Source organism: Chroicocephalus ridibundus, chromosome Z (assembly GCF_963924245.1).
Source record: "Chroicocephalus ridibundus chromosome Z, bChrRid1.1, whole genome shotgun sequence".
Taxonomy (NCBI): Eukaryota; Metazoa; Chordata; class Aves; order Charadriiformes; family Laridae; genus Chroicocephalus; species Chroicocephalus ridibundus.
In genome coordinates, this window is record NC_086316.1 from 36,486,182 (window position 1) to 36,503,661 (window position 17,480).

Here is a 17,480-nt window from a genome sequence, read left to right on the forward strand (position 1 = left end):
CACTTTGTAGGTTTAGTCATGCTGCCTATGCCCTAAATTAGAGTTACTCATATCTCAACGTCATGAGAACAATGTAAGTGCCACCTCTGGATTCCTCCCCTTCACCTGGCCACTTTAGGCATCTATCTGATGGTACCCAAGAGGACAGAAACTCTCAGGCATGCTCCATTGCTATTCCCAGGTCCTAGAATACAGGCAAATGTTCTATTGTCTTAAAAATAACCAGTAAGAGGCTTTTGGTTTATGATGATCTTGAGACACAGTGTTCATTAAAAAACTGCTCCATTTCACTGGCATTTGTTGAAGACTTATTTGGAGTTTGAGTTTACACAGATCAGAAAGTCCATGAACACAAGTCAGCTCATATGCAGGAGACTTAATCCTTATACTCCCTACAAAAGTTAAACTAAAAACATACAGCCTTCCAGAGAGAGCTAATATTTATGTATACAACTAAACAGGCAGCAAATATAGATAAAACTTCAAGTTCTTTCCCAAGTATTATCACTTCTTACAAAAAGGCAAGCGTACAGCCTTTTGACTGTTAATGAAAATATATGTCGTTACATGTCATATATAAAATTATCATATGCTACTCCTGTAAAATATCAATTAAAAGTTTGTGATTACATAATGAAAAACATCAAGGCAATATTTTGGAAGGTATGCTAGAAACTTCCACTGGCAATGCTCAGTATTGGTCTCCTCTAGCTGGGTAAGAACTGTATGGTTTCAGCTGCTGACCATTCTCACTCTGCTACTTCAACTTGAAGTTTTATCTGGAATGGGGCAAATTCAGTAGTCTGAATTTATGAAAATTTTCTTCTATAGAAATCCACATTTCACAGATCAGTCAGAACAACTCTCACATCTGATTTTGTTTTCTCATACTACTATGAGTTTATAGTCAACATCTTGGCTCAAGGCCAAGGAAAAAAAAATATATTTTCTTCACTTTTTTTAAAGGATGTTATGACACTACACCTAATGCCTTCCTCTGACAGATACATTTAAAAATGTTGTTCCTTTTTACAAGTTATAGTTCCTAAAACAGAGGAAAAAAAATCCAGTGGTTGCAATTTAGATGAAATGGCAGTGGCAGTGATGCGGGACTACCTCTTAATTCTTCAGAATGTAAAATGGAGAAGTTCAAAGCTCAAATAAATAAGAAGGCCTGCTCCACCAAGTTTATAAAATATGGAGATTTCTCAATTATCATGGAAAGAAAAACAGCAGGATCCTTATGATCTCTTAGATTGCACAAGCAGTTTATTTATAACTGCTTCAGACAACAAAGGCCTGATTTACTTGTGCAAAACAGGTTAATGTTGATGGATTTCAGGCAAGGTTTCTCCACCATGTCTAATATATGATGAATATTCAGTGTGTAGTAACATTAGGAGCTGTTTGGACTGATGAACATGTCCCATGGACATGCAAGCACAAAACATTAGATAATGATTACAAAATTCTTATCTATTTTGGAAGAATTCCTGAGTTTGAGATGGCCATTCTTTTTTGGTTGGACTTTTGAAATCTTGCCTTCCTTTTGGGAGTTTAATACCCTTCTAGGATCAGTAATAGAGTAGAAGAAAATGTATTTGGATTCACACTTTTCTTCTCCTCTATATTCCTCCAGGGACAAATAATGCTGAGCTTGTCAAGTCAGCACAGTCACAAATGTGAGGCTGTAAGATGGAAATTAAGTCCCCAAAGGGCTGAATGTAAGGGTTTACCCTTGAGAGGGCTGAAGGAAGTGCAGCTGATTACCTGAGAGATTCACTTGAGTGTCACAGTAAAAGAGGGTCTAAAGTGCAACTCTCCCCATAGCCATTAAATTTGACTTTTCAGGAAGCTACAAATGTACGCAAATATCACGGTTATCTTACATGAAATAAAAAAAATATTACGCAAATACATAGGAAAATTAGGTACCCACTTCCCCTCAGGTAGCTTCCTCATCAGTGTTGCAGACAGTGGGTGCCCCAGACATAATGCAAGAATTTAGCATCTCACACATGTCATGCATGTAGGGAAGTGGAACATTCTTACAAAACAGAGGAGTGTAACTCAGGAAAACTCATATGGGATGTGTTAGAAAGAATCTGTGCTGACCTTTCTGCTACCCTTAGCTTGCTTCTCCTTCATCTCTTATATTTAGACAACAATAAAGGTAGAATAATTGTTTTATTGAAAGGTTTGCATAGCAGTAAGCATAGTGTTATGGAGGTACTGATTTCCACTCTAACATAAAAAATTATAAATAAGAGTATGAATCTTTCTACACAGACCAAACAGGAATGTGTAAGGAGACTTCGGGATGGCTGATTGATTAGCTATTTAATGACTATTTAATGACTATTTAATGACTAAAAGGACTGAAGTGTGACAAAAGATTAAAAGCCATATAGTGATGAAACACTGTTCCAAATAAGCTCTTTATTTGAATAGTTAGTTTTTCTCCCTTCCCTTGTTTTTCAAAGTAGCATTCCATGAGGAATGTATGAAAGTAAAGGAGTAAAGTTTAGAGCAAGTGTCTTTTGCTTGCAAAAGACATAAGAAAGGCTCACTAGACAGTGCAGAATGATGAAAATATGCCAACCGTAACAATTTGTTCTACCACAGGGTGATATTTAAGCGCCCAACTTGTAACTTCAACAGTTCTCTGGTCATACACAGAAAAAAAATAATATTAAAACAATGATAATATGCACTTTTTTTCTAAAATTCTTGTTTAAATAAGAGTCTTGAATCAAGATGTGTGTCCCTGTGAACAGCACTACAATTTTTCATTCTAAGACTCTTTTCTACATTTCCACCTTATGTAACACACCTCAGAGCTGAAAGGAATTAAGCATGCATAGAATTAGAAATAAACATTTGGTGGTGACTTCCTGTAGTGTATTAAATATTTTGGTACTTTCAGGGTCTAGTATAATCTTAATGGTATACTCGAAACTCATGTAAATTCTGACCTAATTATCATCAAGGTATAAATTCATTATTATTGCCTCACATTTAATCAGATATTTACATTTTTATAGTATTTGAACACATAAAATGAATTTAAACAATTACTGTATTCTCATTTCTTGACCTTTAAAATCACCTTCCAGTCTGTCTTGGCAGCTGAATGGTGGTCTTAATTCAATTCATCAGATTACCTTTAAATGTCTTCTTTAGGTTCCTGCATAAACATGAACATTTTGTTTCTATCCCGAACTTAGGAGAAGAATTTTTATGAGAAAATTACATAGAAACAAAGGAAGAACACAGTAAATGCTTAAAAGTAAGCCATTAGGAAAGGAAACGAGGCAGAATACCACTTTCTCAAGTCAAACTAGAGCTTGATTGGGACACTAGGGCGAACCTTCTAACTGAAAGTTTTTCCTACTGAAAAAAATTTGAAATCTTGTGTAATTCAGCTGGTAACATTGAGGATTTTTACAACTTTTATAGAGAGTGACAATGTCACATTCATCATACTGAAAGAGATGTGTGTACTACCGTCTCAAAGGGAAAGGTGACATACATGGCATCACCAAGATGTCTCTTCCAGCGTGCTGATCTTCCTCAGAGAAGGGCCCTGGCTGTGTACTGATGCCAAAGGCAGCATGCTGCCAAAGGCAGCATGTCTCAGCCTCCCCCTACTGCATCTGAACCAGCTTACAGCCTACAGCAACCTTTCCATCACTCATGCTTGGTCCCCCTTCTCCGTGTGTTTTCTCTACCTTCTCCATGAGAAGTTTTCGTCATGCAATCAGTCTCTGATCTCTGCACACTTTTACCGACAATCTAAGCATTACACTGCGCTGTTTTTTTGCCTGCACTTCAGACTCTAAAACACATGTTCTTTCATCTCTAGAGGCTTTCCTGTTGTTCCACACACACCCAGGCAATGCTGATGGATACACAAAGTGTATCTGTCAGTTTTTAGACAAATTTCACTTTTATTATTTTGTCAACATTGGTCTCTCTCCTTAGCACTTTTATCAGACACACCTGTCTTGGGTGCCAAGTTCCATATTTTACTTTGTAGCAATTCAGCTTCAGAAGCATTTTCTTTCTTTCAGGTATTTCTAAGTTCTCACAATGCTTTTAGGATAAAGTGTTCCTGCTAGGATTTTTGAACACTGAGACGTATTCTTTAAGAGAACTGTCACTTAATTAAAGTCTGCCTGGGAACAAATAGGGGATGTGGTAGCTTTGGGCCCAGAAGACTTTTCTCCTGGCAAGTTCACAGCCTGGATAAATAACACCATCAGTGACCTGTGGGGCAAGTTTTGTGTATTCTTATGATTCTGAAAGTTAGTGGCCTTGCTAGCACCTTTCTCAGTTTAAGAGAGCAATATTTCATAGAATCATAGAATCTTCATGGTTGGAAAGGGCCTTTGAGATCATCGAGTCCACCCATACACACATAAAAACAAACAAACAAAAAAACCAAACCAAAACAAAAACCCCTACAATCTCTGTCACTAGAGCATGCCCTGAAGTGCCAAATCTAGATGTTTCTTAAATACCTCTAGGGATGGTGACTCAACCACCTCCCTGGGCAGGCTGTTCCAGTGCTTGACCACTCTTTCAGTAGAGTAATTCTTCCTAATATCTCATCTAAACCTCCCCTGCCGCAGCTTCAGACCATTTCCTCTGGTCCTGTCATTATTCACCTGGGAGAAGAGGCCAACACCCCCCTCTCTACAACCTCCTTTCAGGTAGTTGTAGAGGGCCATGAGGTCTCCCCTCAGCCTCCTCTTGTGCAAGCTAAACATGCCCAGCTGACTTGGTCTCCAGACCCCTCACCAGCCTGGTAGCTCTCCTCTGGACACGCTCCAGCACCTCAATGTCCCTCTTGTACAGAGGGGCCCAGAACTGAACACAGCACTCGAGGTGAGGTCTCACCAGTGCCGAGTACAGAGGCACGATCACTTCCCTACTCCTGTTGGCCACGCTATTCCTGATACAAGCCAGAATGCTGTTGGCCTTCTTGGCCACCTGGGGACACTGCTGCCTCATGTTAAGCTGGCCATCCACCAGCACCCCCAGGTCCTTTTCTGCCGGGCAGCTTTCCAGCCACTCTTCCCCAAGCCTGTAGCGTTGCTTGGGGTTGTTGTGACCAAAATGCAGGACCCAGCACTTGGCCTTATTAAACCTCATACAGTTGGCCTTGGCCCGTCAATCCAGCCTGTCCAGGTCCCTCTGTAGAGCCTTCCTACCCTCAAGCAGATCAACACTCCCACCTAGTTTGGTGTCATCTGCAAACTTACTGAGGGTGCACTCAATCCCCTTATCCAGATCATTGATAAAGATATTAAACAAAACTGGCTCCAAAACTGAGCCCTGAGGGACACCACTGGTGACCGGCTGCCAAGAGGATTTCACCCCATTAATCACAACTCTCTGGACACGGCCATCCAGCCAGTTTTTAACCCAGTGAAGAGTACACTTGTCTATGCCATGATTCGCCAGCTTCTCCAGGAGAATGCTGTGGGAGACGGTGTCAAAGGCCTTACCAAAGTCCAGACAGACAATGTCCACAGCCTTCCCCACGTCCAGAAGGCGGGTCACATGGTCACAGAAAGAGATCAGGTTGATTAAGCAGGACCTCCCTTTCCTAAACCCATGCTGGCTGGCCCTGATCCCTTGGCTGCCCTGCACTTGCCGTGAGAGCTCACTCAAGATGATCCTCTCCATGATCTTTCCTGGTATCGAGGTCAGGCTGACGGGCCTGTAGTTCCCCAGATCCTCCCTCCGACCCTTCTTGTAGATGTGCATCACATTAGCCATCCTCCAGTCATCTGGTACCTCCCCTGTTGACCAAGACCATTGATAAATGATGGAGAGAGGCTTGGTGAGCTCTCCCGCCAGCTCCCTGAGTACTCTTGGGTGAATCCCATCCAGCCCCATAGACTTATGTGCATCTAGGTGCAGAAGCAGATCATTGACTACTTTGTCCTGGATTATGGGTGGGTTGTTCTGCTCTCCATCCTTATCTTCCAGCTCAGGAGGCTGAGCACCCTGGGGATAGCTGGTGTGACTATTGAAGATGGAGGCAAAGAAGGCATTAAATATCTCAGCCTTCTCCTCGTCCTTGGTTGCAACTTTCCCCCCCACATCCAGTAAGGGATGGAGATTCTCCCTGGCTCTCTTTTTGTTGATGTATTTATAAAAGCTTTTTTTGTTGTCCTTAATGTTGGTGGCCAAATTGAGCTCCAGCTGGGCTTTTGCCTTCCTAATTTTCTCTCTGTATAACCTAACAAGATCTCTGTACTCCTCCTGAGTTGCCTGTCCCTTCTTCCAAAGGTGGTAAACCCTCCTTTTATTCCTAAGTCCCATCAGAAGTTCCTTATTCATCCAGACTGGCTGTTTTCCCCACCCTTTAGACTTGCGAAACTTGGGGACAACCTACTCCTGGGCCTTTAAGATTTCCTTCTTGAAGAGTGTCCAGCCTTCCTGGACCCCTTTGCCCTTCAGGACTATCTTCCAAGGGACTCTCTCAACCAGTGTTCTGAACAAGCCAAAGTCCGCCCTCCGGAAGTCCAAGGTGGAGGTTTTGCTAACCCCCCTCCTTACATCACTACGAATTGAAAATGTGACCATTTCATGATCACTAAACCCAAGACGACCTTTGACCACCACATCTCCCACTAGTCCTTCACCGTTTGTGAACAGTAGGTCTAGCAAGGCACTTCCCCTGGTAGGCTCACCTACCAGTTGTGTCAGGAAGTTATCTTCCATGCACTCGAGGAACCTCCTAGCCTGCCTGCTCTCTGCTGTGTTGTATTTCCAGCAGATACCCAGTAGGTTGAAGTCCTCAACCAGAACAAGGGCTGGCGATTGCAAGACTTCAGCCAGCCGCTTATAGAATACTTCATCTGTCTCCTCATCCTGGTTGGGTGGTCTATAGCACACTCCCAGCACAAGATCTCCCTTATTTGCCTTCCCCTTTCATCCTCACCCATAAGCACTCGACTTTATCATCACTGGAATCTAGCTCTATACAATCAAAACATCCCCTAATGTACAGAGCGACACCCCTGCCTCTCCTTCCTTGCCTATCCCTTCTGAAGAGCTTATAGCCATTCATTGCAGCATTCCAGTCATGACAGTCATCCCACCACGTTTCCGTGATGGTGACTACATCATAGTTGTCCTGATGCATTTGCCCTTGTTCATGTAAATTCTCAGCATTTTGGCCACATTAGAAGAAAAATCTGCCTGCTGAACAGGTGGTATTGATGCTTCATCTACTAGGTTTAGGGAAAACACCATTTATCTCCCCTCTTGCATCAGAGTTATTCATCCAGTGAACTGAAAAAAAATCACAAGCACACCTAAAATTATTATTAGCTTCAAAAAATTGTGATTTTATAAATATTCTTCTTTGGATTTGCTTTCCAGAGTCATTTTTATCTATACTGAAGACAGTTAGATAGATGTTTTTATCTCCACTGAAACATGCCAGAAATGCCCTCATTTATTCTAAATTGCATCTGACATTCTGATATCATCAGGCTACTCTAGGCACTCTAGCTATTGAAATATTTCCTGAGGAAATACTACTTGACTTGGCAACACTATTACTGACCTATTATAAGGCAAACAGATGCTTAGAAAAAGCAGCACAGTGTTCACATGTTATTCAGGAGTTTCCTGTATAAGCTTCCATACTAAGGTCATGGAGGGATATCGATCACTAAAAAACCATTCTTCACTGATGCTAGGAATCTATTGTCTCTCTTCCACAACACCTTCCTTTTGGGACTCTTCTGTCTTTGGTAACCTTTCCACATGTCATAGTTTTCCTCTAAAAAGGTTTTTCTGCTCTGATCTTTTAAAAAGCTCAGAATGCTACTGAAAAAAAAAAAAAAAAAAAAAAAAAGGTCAAGCATCTGTGGATTAGAATTATTCCTTCCCTGGCAGTAGAAACCCTATGATTTTCACATATGTTTAAGAAAAACAAGAAAAAATTTGTTTCTTCTTTTCCCTTTAGAAAAAGAAATAAAAGCCCCATCAACACAAAAATATCAACACTTCCTTACACACCCTCACAATGCTCTGCTAGTAATTCCTGTGCCTCCTTTTCCAGGGAACTCTTACACTGTCAAAAATGCAACCATTGCCTCTGGCTAAAGATGCCTCTTGTCAAAGCAAGCATTTCTGCCTTAAAACAGATGGCACCATTTGTATGGAAGCCTGCTCCCTTTTGGGCAAAGTACTTTACTGTGATTGGTACCTATTAAACCACAATACAAAAAGTGGAACCACTGGGGATGCGCTAACATCCGAAGGAAAGCATTCAAGATACTACTGGCAGACTCTTCTCTAATCTCCCATTTTCCCTGCTGTGACAAGGTGTTGACAAGGTTGCTGAATGGATGACTCAATGGACCGGCCTCATTGTGACTTGGAGTGGCAAAATTAGGCAGGTTCCTCTTTCAGACCAAGGTTATCTGACATCTGAAATAGCCTGCGGTATCCTGCTTTATATAAAGTAATTATTGCAGGAACAAAAATAACTCGCTTTTCATACTCCTAGAATAGGCAAGTTTCTACAAAACTTATCAAGACTTCTCAGGGCCACTTTTAGTGTCTATAAAAACTGTGCCACATTATTCTTTAAAAAGCTTCTGGTAGGAGGATATAGCAAGGTTAATGTTCTGTTATAGAGGCACTATAACTGACAATGGCTCATCTCTTGCTGGCAATTACATTCAAAAAGAGTTCACAGCCATAGAGGTATGAAAGAAAGGACAAGCATTTTTATTTTACTTTTTGAAAGCAAGATGTGATACTAGCTCACACAGCCAGACTCCCAACATTAAGGATCATTTTCTTAAAATCTATGCAATAGTTTTCTAATTAGAAGCCAAATCAAAGGAAGGCATCTCTCCAAAAATAGTATCCTCCAGCAATGGAGCCAGCTCTTCCTGCCTAGCTTTTGTGAGGACATGTACATCAGAAAGGTGGACTGCATGGCAAAAAAGCTCCTAATACCAATTAGTGCATCAGTAAATCCATAGTCCAGAAAAGAGTAAGTCAGTGTCCTCTCCCCATACCACCCTGCATCCTCAGAACAAGCAGCACAGCTAAAACTTACTTCTCATTGCTGTAAAGAGAGGATCAAATAGTCTCTCACTGGGCAGGAATCCCTTTTAGCCAGCAAACGACCATCTGGATTAACTGTAACCTCACCTCTCATGTAAAACATGAGAATGTTCCAGAAATGCTACACAAAGAGAGGTATGAGCCTTCTCCACTCCCATGGAGGAAGCCTATTTGCTGCACCTGGACCAGTGAAATACTCTTGACAAGACCCGTTTATCACTCTGGGTGCAGAGAGGATGCACCTGGCCTCAGCGCGTTCTGGGCCAACAGGCAGTATTTCCCTAGCTCTTGCATGACAAACTGCCAGCTGAAAAAAAATAGCTCGTAGTCAGGCTTCTTTTCTCATGTTGTGTCACTCTCTGCATGGCATCAAGGGTTACATTGCTAAATGGTCCAGTGGGAGTTGTCACTACAGATAGTTGCTATACCAGGATACCAAAAAGCTGCCTCCATTTGATGAAACTTCTCCCCGGGAGTCAGCTGCAACTGGATTTCACACTAGCAACATCACTTCCTCAACACACCACTGCTTCCAAGTGAACACTGTTCTGCATCCTTTGTAGAAAGCAGGCTCCAGTGTGTTTGAATTCACTCTTCCCTTACTGGATTTTTTCCTGCACTTTTGTGCATAGCAGTACCTGTGGACCAGATCTTTGTTACATCCACTGGATGAAGACTGTCACAGAGTTGTTCAGCTCACCAGAGGCAGCATGAGATTTCATACTAACTGCACGTGACAACTGAGGACAGAATAGTCACTCAAAGCCTCCCTGGATCCCCACTTCAATCCTGGGATGTCCTGCTGTGTGCATTACCAGAACTGTTCAGAGAAGCACTCTTCCTCTTGACACTTGTTTTAAATACGTCATCATTCTCAGAAACTTGCAAGATGGTCCACTGATTCAAAAGATATCTAATCCCATTATCTGTTTTACAAAAATAATCCTTACTTAAGCACCCTGCTTGCTTTACTAACTTTTGAGCACAATACTGTGCAAAGATGTGTCAAAGATGACAGAAGTACTGTGCTTCCCTTACTTACATTTCCTATATTTTAGATATTGAATATTTTCACCTTGCCAAAATCTTAGTTTGGGGTGGGTTTTTTTGTTGTGGGTTTTTCATTTTCCTTTTTTTTTTTTTTTTTTTGCGCGGAGTGAACTTCTTTTCTTTATTCAAGTTATCAAATTTGGTCTGACTTTCCCAGAGTAGGAACTTCTCTATAAACAAGTGTTTTGTACACTTACTAGCTTCATTTTCTGTGTTCTCTCCAAAACAAAATGACAAAAAGGATTTTTTTGGTTAAAGTTTTCTGGAAACATATTTTTAAATTGTTTGTGGGGGAAGGGATTGTCTTTGTAACAGGTTTCTAATCTCAGTTTTCCAATCTAGACTAAGAAATGAATTTTTCAGGCAACCCCACAAAAATTGAAGAAAAGTAGTTTCTAAACAACATTAAGACATTCTTTTAAACTGAGTGAAATTCCTCTGAAATTTGTAGACCCAATTTTGAAATGAGCACTAGAATTTTTAAAAGCGGACCTACCCACTCCATGTGTAGCAGCAACACATATTTTAACATTTTAGCTCTAGCATCCCACATATGCTCTCAGTCACACTGGCTTTAGCTAAGAAAGAAACAGCACACTGGCTTCTGCGTGTCATAGAGGCTGTGGTCTCAAAAGTTTTGTGGTTCTTTCCTTTTCTTTTCTCACTTACTTCATTATTTTATCCAAATAGGGGAGAAAAATAAGCAAAAGACTATCCAAGAGAGTAGGGGCAGGCTGCGGCTCTGGTGTATTTAATGATGACCCCTGGTCCTTTTACTCATTTTACTGAATCTGTCGCACAAGATAGGGATTTTTAAGCCTCTAAAAAAAAAAAAAAAAAAAAAAAGAGTCTCTATTTTGTTTTACTTTATGATGTTAAAATATTCAGGCAATTGTATGCCCATTTCCTTGGTACATATTCTACTCTAACACTTCCTGCCTGTGTTTTCTCTAGCTAACTCCAACCACACTTGTGATTTTATCCCCAGCCTAGGAGTTGCCTCATGGATTTACGTGTCTGGATTTACATACTCCAGTGCCAGCAGCCCTACTTCTTTACAAAAGCTTTTAGCATCTCACATCTTACCTCTACTGAGGGCCAGTGATAAACGACTGGAGTTGTCTCCTTGCATTTTGAAAGGAAGATAAGTTGTCAGACATATTGCCGGACATATTGTCCATTCAGGACAGCTGTTCCAAAGCAAATTAGGACAAAGCTGGAGAAATGACAGGGTAGTCGTAGGTGGTCAAATCGATACATTCCAACATCAACTAATTACAAACCCAGTGACAGTGAAACTGCACAAACTATCTGTATCATACTTCTGTACAATGGTTATTTAGGTTCTAATACTTGTTAATTTATTATTATTTGCTCTGGTACCTGTTACAAAGGGAAGGCTTGTGGTATTTTGCATATACTGGAGTCTCCTTAGAACATTAGGATCCCTGCAAGTCTCAAAAATATTTTTTGCCTTTCTTTCCTTTTTACAACAACCACATTTGAAGAAGTGGTCATTTAGTCATTTTATGTACAGGGACAGGAAGTTATGACCTAATTTAACTTTGGAATGTAAAGACAAACTACAACATTTTGCTCTATTTCTTTGAGGCAGGTGATATTTTGTGTCAAACATTTGAATATTTATCAATTATCCTTTCCTACAGCAAATCCTGGAATCATTTCTTTTGATGCAGAAGCATACAGGCTTCTTCACACTGCTTGCACTTGCAATGCTGATGTTTCCCCATCACCCTGACAAGCAATGCAGAAGTCAGCAGCAAAAGGTTTTCTTCTGCCTAATTGTAAGCCTCCACATTACCCTGTGTCATGAAATTAAAAGCTGGACAACATCAACAATGTAGCATTGCTGCTGAAACCTTAAAGAAAAGGAGGACAATGCAAATACTAAGAACTTTGTGATCAAATTATTTTTACCATGCCCCAAATAAATATTAATAATTGTCTACTGTATTATTCTCTACTGCATATAAGAACAAGGGAATGATCCTGCAAAGCCCAGGGCTTCTTTTTGTCACAGGAGTGATCAATGGGCATAAATTAGACTGCAGGAATAAATAACATTTTTCTGTGAAAATGGAGCAAATATTAGTAATGTTTCTCTATAAATGTGTTTCTAGAAATTCCAGCTGAGACACAAAGTGAGCTATCATCACCTCCTCCCCCAAGATTTTCTTCTTTTGTCAAATGCAAGCAAAATTACTGATAAATTGGATTACAAAACTGTTTCCCTGTAATAAAATGCTATTTTTTTCCTAAATTAGAAATTAAGAAGCTGATCCTGCAAATCCTTGCAAGGTGATAAGTTTTCATTCTTATGACTGTAGATTACTACTCCCGCTCACAAACTCCTGCGAAACCATCTTCAGCTTTTAAATAGGCACCTTGAATGGTCCAAGTACTCAAGCCCCAGTGGAGTAACTCATTTAAGCACATGTTTACCTTTAACTAAAAAAGAAGTAATTTTAAACAGCTCTTAGAACAATCTTTTTGTAACTATGACTCACATTTGAATATAAGTGTTGTATTGTAATTCTGACATAAAAAGAGACAAGTTCCCCTTTTCAGCTGTGTTATTATGGAACTAAATACATGCAATTGAAAGATGATTCTGGCACAGCCTGTGTAATATGCACACAACACATCTTGAGGTACTCATCCAAAAAAGCTGGAAAAAGGGTGACACTGCCTAGTTTCTTCGGTGGATGCTGATGCAAATACAATTTCTTACAGTCATGACATTCAAACCAGCAATGACGACTGACTCATTGCTTTCTGATAAATACTGTGTGTTGGAAAAGCATTAGGAAGGAAAAAAGAAGTGTAGTTTGCAACAAATAATTATGATTCTCATGACCATGACCTCTGAACACAACACACATTTTGGAAGTGACTTCTACTTCCAAAGCCTCTGGTATAACAACCAAAAGGAAGGATGGCAGACTAAGGAAATGCCCCTTCATAGTTACTTTTTTTGATCATCAGTATCTTCAAAAGTGCTTAAGTCCAGCTTATAATCTTACCATCAATCTTCTAAACTGTTATTTTGTGCTCCACTTTACCCGCTAGCCACTTCTAAAAATAAATTTCACTGTTTGTCTTCCTGCGACTTCAGATCAAATTCTGCTCTTACCAGAATCACACCATCATGCAAATGGAGAGCTACACCTTTGCTTTGACAGACTGTTAATATTTTTAAGAGAAGTAAAACAAGAACACTCCAATCATAGTTTTGCAATTTTTGCAGTCATTTCAAGTGAATGTGAAAACTGAAGCAATTATTTACATTAATCTTTATCTATTATCAAAAATAGCCATTTTTGAGCATCCTAACTGATTCCAAGCCCTTTAGTTCAAATTATTTTGTCTTCATCAGACTATAATCTTTCTCCCCCACAGGATAACTGTCAGAATATAAAGAACATTCAAACTTCCTTATTTGTCTGTTTATCACTCAATGCTCAACAGCGGGTTGAAAAAAAAAAGAAGTCACAGTTCCTCTTAGTGGACGGCCTCAATGTATGCTACGCTGCTACAGTTTATGGCGTCCATGCCTGTAAAAAGGCACAGCTTTGCATGCTGATACTAGCTCTACCGGATGGCTGTGCCCATGGATTAAGCTGCAGATTCAACCCAAGGACTCAGGAGACCTAAACTTCTGTAGACAAAAAGCGCATTAAGGAAGCCTAACAGAAGAGAACATTAAAACAAAATTATGAACAGTTAATTCCTTTAAAAGGAATAATTTTGTTTTAAAATGGAAGTACTTTACAATACACGATGTAATTTGGCCAGTCTGGGATACCACTTGCCACTCTTCTACTCCAGCCTGTGTCACCTAACAAAAGTATTGCTTTTGTTTGTCCAAAGTAACACCATTTCAAACTAATCCAGCCAACTACAACACAAAGTTTATGCAGTACATTGCTAAAGAAGAAAACAGAATAATTCTGGCAGAACACATGAAATTAAGAGAAATGACTCTGGCATGAGCCTCGTAGTATTAAACTACTTTCAGCACCTCTAGTAATTCACTACCGTTGATTTATCAGAATCAAAATAGGCAAGTTTGATACGAAAGAAGCACATTTTTAAAGACATTTTGTCAGGCATCAAATCTTTGACATATTATGCACCATTCAGACAAAAGCCTTACTTGCGTGTACACTTTGCTTTTTTTAAAACCTATTACCACAATAACGTACCAAGATATAATAAAATATCATCTTTCTTTTTTTATTTTTTATTTAAGTTCTATATTTAAGTTCCTCAAACGCTGGCCTAGTGGTATTTACTTTCAGAAACACTGTAATACAGGGAGGTTTCACACTTGCTTTTCAAGCTGCTGCGTTTTTAACTGGCCGCTCCGGACCCTCCCCGACCGCTGCCCCTTTCCCGCTGCCGCTGCCGCTGCCCGCGCCCCCCCCCGGCCCTTCCCTCCCTCCGGATCCTCCGCTGCTGCGCGCCGCGCACTGCCAGGCACCCACCGCGGCCGCCCACCTCTTCTTTCCGCCGGTCCCTCCGCGCTCCCCGGCAGCCGCGGACCCCGCGGGAGCCAGCAGCAGGGTCCCCCCCTCCACCCAGCTCCGGCCGCGGCCCCGCCGCCGCCCGGCGCAGCGCTGGCGGGGAAGGGGCGATGGCGTGGGGCCAGCCGCCGGCGGGGCCCCGATGCGGGCGGACCCGCGCCGCTACTCACCGGTCCCCGCGGGTCGCTTGTCACCCACGCCGCCGCCTCCTCCCGCTGACCGACGACTCCTGCCGCTGCCGCCGGGAGAGAGCCGGCGGGGAGGCAGCCCTCGGGCGGGCGGCTCCGCCGAGCCGGGCCGGGCCGGGCCGCGTCGAGGTACGGCCGGGAGCGGGACCGCTTAGATCCGCGCTTAGAGCCGCCGGTGCTGCCGCTTCCTCGTATTCTCTCGCAGCCGCGGCTACTTCCTCATCGGGGTGTCGGTGCGCACTCCCTCCTCCTCGGCGGGCGCAGCCGCCGTACCCCCGGCCCCTCTTTGGGGCGGCAGCCGCGGCGGGAGGGCGGCGGGCCCCGGCGGCGCGGCACGGAGCGCTCCTGCGGGGAAGCGTCCGACTCCAACGCACCCGGCGGCGTGGGGCTGCTCGGGACCCTGCGGGTGGGTCCCCTCGGTGCCGCCTGATGTGGCCGTCGGTGGGACCCCCCATGGTGTGGGTCTCCTTGGTGCCCTGCGTTTTGGGTCCCTATGGTGGCCGTGTTGCCTTGCAAGGCAGCTGGCTTTATACGATGGACATGCCGCTTGCTCAGCGCCACTCTCGTGATGGAGGATCAAAGTGTATCGAATGTGGGCTTCTCTTAAGGAGAAATGGAGTATGCACCCTTTGGTGAATGTTGAAGTTGTGTGTCTTCTGGTATGTCTAGGTACTTTGGTGAGAAAATGACTCTTGGAGGGTTTCGTTTTGAAGCAACACAAGGGCCTACCATAGCACAGTATCTTCCCTTCCTGTTATATATCACACCAAACCCCTCCATATTTCAATCAAAAATAGTGGAGGAGACTCCAGTGTACCTACGTGTTGAGCTGAAGAATCATCCCTCTTCAAGGTCTCCTCAGCACCCTGTGTGACAAGGAATTACTTCCTGCTGCAGATGCCCCCACACAGCCAAAAGGTGGCAACTATCCTTTTCCAGGGACTGCCCAAGAACAAAGTGCTCCTGCTGTGATCATACAGGGCTGATGAGTGGCACGAGGGGCCTCAGCTGGGGCCTGAGTGGGCAGGTCTCCTTCAGCTGTGACTGTGCTGCATGACACACCATCATATCCCGTGATGGGCAGTGCGAGTGGGAGGGAAAGTCCACTTCCTTCTTCCCTATAATAAACCAGCGCTAGCACTAGTGTGGGACACAAGATTTATTTTCAGTGGCGAAAATAAAGCTTGTGTTTCCTCATTGCAAAATGGACCATACACCCTTTGCAGTTAATAGAGCTGCCAAAGTACAAAACTGTCATGTTTCATACCAGTTAAAAGGGTCTCTAGTTTTGGTCCGTTTCAGTGAGACTTTTGGTAATTGCAGTAGTGGCAATGCCTTATTGGCACTGCCTACATGGTAGAGAAAAGAGAAGAACTTAGAAAACCTAATTCTTGGATGTATTTTGATGGCACAGTTCTCTTCCTGTCAACATCCAAGTGTGAACAGAGCATCATCCGCAGGAAATAGCTTTTCGAAAATCATTATTGACTATGAACTGGTTTTTAAGAAGTCTCATCTTAAATCAGTGAAAAAATCATCAGTACTGCCTGGCTTCAAATCATACATGAGCAGTTGTACTGGACCTGGCTGGGATGGAATTGACTTTCTTCGTAGGAGCCGATATGGTCCTGTGTCTTGGATTTTGGTTAGAACAATATTGATAACGCACTAATAATTTGTCTATTTCTGGACACTGCTTGCACAACATTGAGGCTTTATCCATTTCCCACTCTGCCTCTGTTCCCAGCATGTAAGCTAGAGGTGGACAAGAGGTTGGGAAGGCACAAGGCTAGAACAGCTGTCCCCATCTGACCAAAGGGATATTCCATACCATACTCGGCAATCAAAACTGGGGGTAGATGAAGAAGGGTGGAGGGGTGGGCCACCACTCAGGCACTTGCTGGGCATCACTGTGCTTGTGGGAGGCGGTGAGTGACCACCTGTGCATCACTTGGTTTTTAGGGTTTTTTTCCTTTCCTTCACCTATTGAAGACACCTATGTGTTTTTTTCTTGACACATGACTTTTCTTGCTTTTGATCTTCTTATTCTGTCCTCAGTCCTGCTGGGCAGGGGGAATTGAGCAATTGGTTGCGTGAGTGCTTGGCTGCTGGCCTGGATCAGCCCATAATAGCAGCAAAGGGTAAATCTAGTAAGGGAAGTAAATGTTTTTTGATGCCATCCATGCTTTCCTTTTTATTTCATTTCATCTGAGATTTAATACAAATAATTGTGTTATGGGGTTCTGCTATAGTGATTTTCGGTAAGGGACTCACAACAGTGGCATGTACTATTTAAAGTGTTACATGAAATATTACGTGTTATCATAACATACATGTTAGCATTCTGAAGCTTTTCTGTGACAAGTGGCTGACAAGTAGTCGGTAAAGTGAAATAATTCCTCGTTTTCTCTGGCAAAATTTGATCAGAGTATATTTGGGATTTCTGGAAAGATTCAGTGTATTTGTGGAATCTCCTGCTCAATATGAATGCATTCAGTAGAAACCAATAGTTTGTACATAGCCTCCCACTAGTTGTGCTGTATAGTAACTACAATAATTAACTTTTTAATCCTCCCTACTTCTGTGG

At 42.2% G+C, this 17,480-nt stretch overlaps 1 protein-coding gene across 3 annotated transcripts in view; it reads right to left on the minus strand.

Annotated features, from left to right (window-relative positions):
* Positions 1-15,006, minus strand: part of SYK (spleen associated tyrosine kinase) — a 58,915-nt gene extending 43,909 nt beyond the window's left edge. For all 3 annotated transcript variants that reach the window (XM_063320949.1, XM_063320948.1, XM_063320947.1), the window contains exon 1: positions 14,876-15,006. The gene's annotated coding sequence lies outside the window, so the exon portion shown is untranslated. The remainder of the gene's footprint in view (positions 1-14,875) is intronic.
* Positions 15,007-17,480: the final 2,474 nt, after the last annotated feature.